The following is a 6162-nucleotide window of genomic DNA, read 5'->3' on the forward strand; positions in this document are numbered from 1 at the left end:
AATGTATTATTAGTATGTGTATTGAAATTGAGTGGTTTAGTTGAGTGTATTTAAAGGTGAAAAGCTTCCATAAAAGTTGCAGTGGGCCGGGAAGACTTGCCAAGTGAAGATGAAGTGAAAGTTGCTTCTTATATCTTCTCTCATTATTTTATTTTGTTTAAACTCCGTATGTTTGGTTTAATTTTAAATTGTTTTCTGTGCAACCGTGAGTGTAAAACGTGTAATATCATGGGTATTGAATTAATGGGTGTTTGTAATTCAAATCAAATACTTGACAATTGTAATTTTTTTTGGGTGCTTCAGAAGCCTTTCATTAGCGAGAGAGTACTATCTCATTTTGATATTCGGAGGGCAAAAACTCGTGTGAGACCGTCTCACCATGGATCGGATCGGGTCGGGTCGGATCGGATCGGATCGGATCGGGATACAAATGTAACACTTATATGCACAAATGTCATACTTATATGCTCAAATGTAATACTAATCAGGAATAAAATTTTTGTTACTTATAAGGGTAAATGTAATACTTTTAAGGGAAAAATACTATACTTTTACATTTCGATTTAAAAGTATTACATTTTTTCTCAAAAGTTTTATATTTGCCCTTATAAGTAAGGGGCACTTGTCAACATTACTTATTATGAAAAATGTATTACTTTTTCTCTTATAAGTAACAAAAATTGTATTCTTGATTAGTGTTATATTTGAGCATATAAGTATGACATTTGCATGGTGCTTTGACCCGACCCGTCTCACGAACAAGGATCTGTGAGACGGTCTCACACAAGTGTGACCCTATTCGGAGTACTATGAGCATCCCCCTAAAGCAGTTCTTTCATACCATTCGACGCGTTTCAAGGATGAGCGTCCCCCAATTTTTAATTTGCCCAAGATTCGCAAGTCAATCCGCACATATGTTCCCTTCTCTTGACAGATAGCTTCTCACTTGATAATTACGATGGTATAACTGAAAGGGCCATCTTTAATTTGTTTAGGAGTAAATAGGAATTTGAATCGAAACAATTAATTAATTAATTAAAATAATTAAACATATAAAAATATAGAATGCATATATATACACATACATATATGTGCATACATATTAAAGTTCCATATTATATTGAATGCATGGACATTGATTTTTTTTTTCTTCATTTTTCATCCTATGGTTCAAAAGTATATGACGAAAAGGATTTTTATTATTACTAAATTATTTGAATCCAATAGTAAGATAGTAAAAATAGGTAAACAAACATAGTAGGGTACAAAACTCACAAACCAAACTTTGTAAAATTGTTTAGTGTTTATGTGTTGGTTCTTCACATCATTGATATGTTTGGAACATAAAAGCTAAAAGTTTATAACTGTTAAATTAGGATAGGTTTCATTGGTGATTTTTGTATCCTAGTATCAGATTTGATACTTATTACTAGGTTTAATTCTCTACTTTTATTATCCTACTATTGGTTCCAAATCCTTTAGTAATTAAAAAAAAAAAAACGATCATATTGTCATTTTATTCTTTATTTTTGAATGATATGATGAAATAAAAAAAAAAATGAGGACGAAAGCAAAACAAAAAAATAAAAATGTCATTGACTATGCACTCAATATGGAACTTTAGTTATATATGTGTGTGTATTATATATTTTTATATATTTATTTATTTTTAATTAATTAATTATTTATTTATATTCTAATTCCAGTTTACTACCAAACAAAAAAAACTTCTTCCACAATTCTACTTAAATATATTACAATTATTAACTATTTGATTTCAATTACATTTCAACTATAATGTGTCAACAAAATTTACCCTAGCTATAAACAAGTCAAGCTTTACTCATAATGCGCCTTCAGGTAGAGGTTGTGAGCTTCCCCTACGTACTTGGACAAAGTGTTTAAGATTTTAGTTAGCTAGGCATATTTTTAGAAATAATAGATGCATAATTTTTTATTCTTTTTTATTATTTTTTTGGATTAGTTGGTGAAGAAATCTTCCAAAAAGAATTTTAAAAATAATAATAATAATAACAAATTTGGAGTCAAACAACCAACGATGCCATTCATCTAGTTACTCCATATTTTTTAATTTTAAATTTAGATGATCTCAATTTTGTCCGAGGTTTTCTCACAATCAACGCGGTGGGTGTCTTCATTTCGCTAAACAATGAGTCTCTGTCCTTTTGGGCAGCATCTAAGCACTTTCCCCTCAATTAAAGAGATTATCTCCATTTGGTATTTTTCATTTTCTATTTATGTTTTTAAAAGAATAAATTACTACTAAATTATCAACATGACAACCAGTCCTTATACCATGGACTATGGGTCATGGTTGATATTGCAGTTGTGTTGAAAGGATAATACAGTTGTGTTGAAAGGGAACTGCAGTTGCGCGGAACAAAGGCTGTGTCATCCATTTGGAACTGCAGTTGTGTTGAACGGATCCTGCAGTTGTGTTGAACGGATAAACGACCTATGTTCCATACAACTGCACTTTCCTTTTAATACAACTGCAGTATCAGCTATGATCATAGTCCACAATGCATTGTGAACTTCCACAATATAATTTGCTCATTAGTCATGACAACATCAAATTATCACCACCTACAACAAAAATACACGTGGAATGTAGTTTGGACTTTGAACCAAATAAGCGGTAATTAGTTTATTAGGTGGAATTTGAATTCAATTACATTTCGATCTGTCAATTTTTAATAAGTTTGAGATTTGAAAAAAAAAACACAAAAAAAAAAAAAAAAACAACAGGCACTCAAAAATTACACGAGTGGCAAAAATTTAGTGACTTTTGTAGTTATAAAACCCATCTTTGTTTTTTTTTATTTTTTATTTTTATGCATTACGAGGAAATCCACAATCCTTTCAAGTGTAAGTAAATCTCGTATTGTGATCTTGGTTGAGGGTTCAAATTAAAGAGGTAAAGGTTCAAACTCGTAACCTTGTAGTAGTTACAAGTGTCGATCTCTTACCATTTTAACTAGGGTTACCTTATTTTCAGCCCATCTTTCATTCTAATTAAAGGAGTTAATAAATCCGTAGAAAAATATTAATATTATTTCTAAAAATATAATGTTTGTGGAGCAGTTGGTGTGGGTGACAGTATAAAATGATACTAGGATCGGAGCAATTTAACGGAAGGATTACGGCCAATTGAAATTTAAAACTCAAAGGACCACGGATAGTAATTTAAAAATTTAGAACTAAAAAGTGTCAAAATCATCAAATCCAAAGGACCTCAGATGGAAACTCTTAAAAAAAAGCATTTGCTCCGCACAATTATAATTACTTAAACAATTAAGTAGTGTATTATTTTACAGAATTTCATCTCTCTTTAATATTTCGAAGGTGGTGCTGACTGTTGAGAGTGAAAGAGATTGGGGAGGGAAGTTTCCATAGCAGAATAAACAGCCATCCATCCTTGCTGCGATGGGTGAAATATATCCCAGAAGAATGCCATCTTTGGATTATCACACACTCTGTATTCCTTCTTTCCACTCTCATCAACCTCCCCACATTTACCAAGGCAACATGGCTTCATTGGATGTGCAAAGCTAGAATTCCCTGAAAATTTTATCAAGTGATTCATGCCGGGCATAATACATATATAAATTACTCTGTAATAAATATGTAGTCTCGCTATCAGCTTAACATATTACATATTCTTGGACGAAAGTCAGTGAAAATTAAAGCCAAGTCTAGCCATTGGGTGGTCAATGGATTGTTGGGCGGAGGCCTGAAAGGGCAAGTCCAATACCCATTCTCTCGAAAATGTGGTATATCAGTGTTGCAAAAATCTCACTTAGGTGTTGGCCGGTTGCCTCGCTATCACCATAATTGGTGGCCTAGGCGGCCGGTAGACTAAGCCGCTTAGGCACTCACTGCCACTTAGGCACCAATTAAGTCGTCCGGTCAACAGATTAGCTATTGTTTTTCTTAAATAATAGTTATTTCACTCTATTGCTTTGAACGGAATAACTCTAAATGATTGAAACTCTTGATTTTTTTAAGGTTAATATTTAATATTTTAGTATTAACGATTAAAGTATTAAATAGTTTACAATTATTAGTCTTAAACAATTAAATAAATTTTAAACAATTAAAAAAAAATACATGGACATTATTCGCTCATTAATCGCCGCCTAGGGACCCAAGGAGCACCTAGCGATTTTTTTAGCAATGTATACAAAGAAATAAAGATGCGTTTAGCTACATACTATACCTTTTAGCGCAGTGGTAAGTTTTTTTATCCTAAATCCTAACACATACCTGGGCGGTTGTGTTGAATGTTCAAGGCGGACATGAAGGCGGCATAGAGATCAAGAATTACAAAAGGGGATCCGATCCATCGGTTTGGTCGTTGAGTTTCTGTATGTTTTGTTTTAGAAGTTGGTTGTGAAACCTCGTAATTTTGTTCATTCTTTCGTCGCAGGTATTGGAGTAATTGCCAGTAGTTAAAAAAGCTACTCCGGGTATGCATCCCAAAGGTTCCATTGCTGTCACTGCTACTTTGGGAACTCCCATCTCATGAATGCGTTTAAGGTTCAAGCTAAGCTTCTTGGTTAGGGTTTTAACAAAACCACCCATATGCTGGAAACATATATAACATATTCATTTAATATTGTACAAAATAATTTTCTCAATATCCAATCCTCATGTTACTCTCTAAATTAGCTAAGAGCACGGAAATAAGAAACGAGAAAAAGAACAGTAGAAATAATAATTTAAAATAGTAAGTAGTACATTGCCCTAAAAAGAGTAATTGAGTAGGTGGATCATGATTCTTATATTTAAAAATTACGAGTTTGATTTTTGTTGACAATTCTTGGTCGATTCGAGCCCATCACATAGGTATTTCAAGTGTTGTTTACCTTTGTCGTATAATTTACAGACTAATACAGAAAATCATCATACTCTATCCGCTCGACCACCCTTTCAGGCATCTCTAAGTAATTTGATATTAAATTACTAATGCACCTTAACTAACTTAGAAACCTAGCCTCTTCCAAAATGGTACTTTATGTACATGGAAAATAATACTTTTGGCCCTTGAATTATTTCATTTTTGAAAATTCACTAATCACTTAATTATATATTATGTTGCACGTACTTTCAGTCCTAGTGTTGTATAATTATCAAAAATTCAAAATCTTTTTTATGAAGTTAATTTTGTCATTTAAAATCAATATATATAATTATCAAAATGTGCACCTAGTACTAAACAGAGATGCATCTACTTGAAATCAACAAAAAGCTAAATATTACATACGTAAGTCATAGTATGCACGTAAATCATATAAAAGATGCACCCAATACTACCCAAAGATGCATCTACCTGGAATCAACAAAAAATAATTAAAAATAAATACAATTAAACAAGCATTGCACCTACTTATAAAGCAATATGCATATAAATTGTGTACACAGTGCATCCAATACACAATATATATGCAATTAAAAATAACTTACGTATTTACAAAATCAACTAAATTATAACAAAAAATGCACTAGTTATCTATGATAAAATAAATACAATTAAACATGAATTACACCTACTTATAAGGCAATGTGCATATAGTTTGTATACATAATGCATCCAATACACAATATATATGCAATTAAAAAATAACTTAATTATTTACAAAAGCAACTAAATTATAACAAAAAATGCATCCAATATTGGTAACAACGCATATAATACACGAACTCAAAACACAAACAATACCTGACTCCATTGCGATCCTATGAGCCAAAGCAATCGATGAAGAATTTGAAATTGGTAAACACCAATTGGGAACTCCTATGCGATCAACAAACTCAGACCTGTTGTTGGACGAAGAAATTAGTAAAGAAGAATTGGGATGCCTATGCGAAACAAGAACTATGACTCCTACACGATCAACAAACTCATACCTGTAGTTCGACGACAAATTTGGTAAGGAAGAATTGGGGCTCCTACGCGATCACATGAGGTGTTAAGCGAATAGCATTAAAGATTAGGAAATAAAAAGCAAAAAGACAAGAAACCCCTTACCGCCGGCTAGACGCGAAAAATCCTGAGCAATTACTGACGTTGGATGAAAGATGATCAACGACTTGGGTTTGTTCTTATTTCTTACCTGGGCGCGCAGTACGCACGTGAAC

The 6162-nt window shown here is 32.4% G+C and overlaps 1 pseudogene; it reads right to left on the reverse strand.

Moving 5' to 3' along the window:
- Positions 1-3352: 3352 nt before the first annotated feature.
- On the reverse strand, positions 3353-4605 carry LOC116001357 (annotated as a pseudogene).
- Between the last annotated feature and the right edge of the window lie 1557 nt (positions 4606-6162).

Source organism: Ipomoea triloba, chromosome 13, assembly GCF_003576645.1.
Source record: "Ipomoea triloba cultivar NCNSP0323 chromosome 13, ASM357664v1".
In the NCBI taxonomy this organism is placed as follows: Eukaryota; Viridiplantae; Streptophyta; class Magnoliopsida; order Solanales; family Convolvulaceae; genus Ipomoea; species Ipomoea triloba.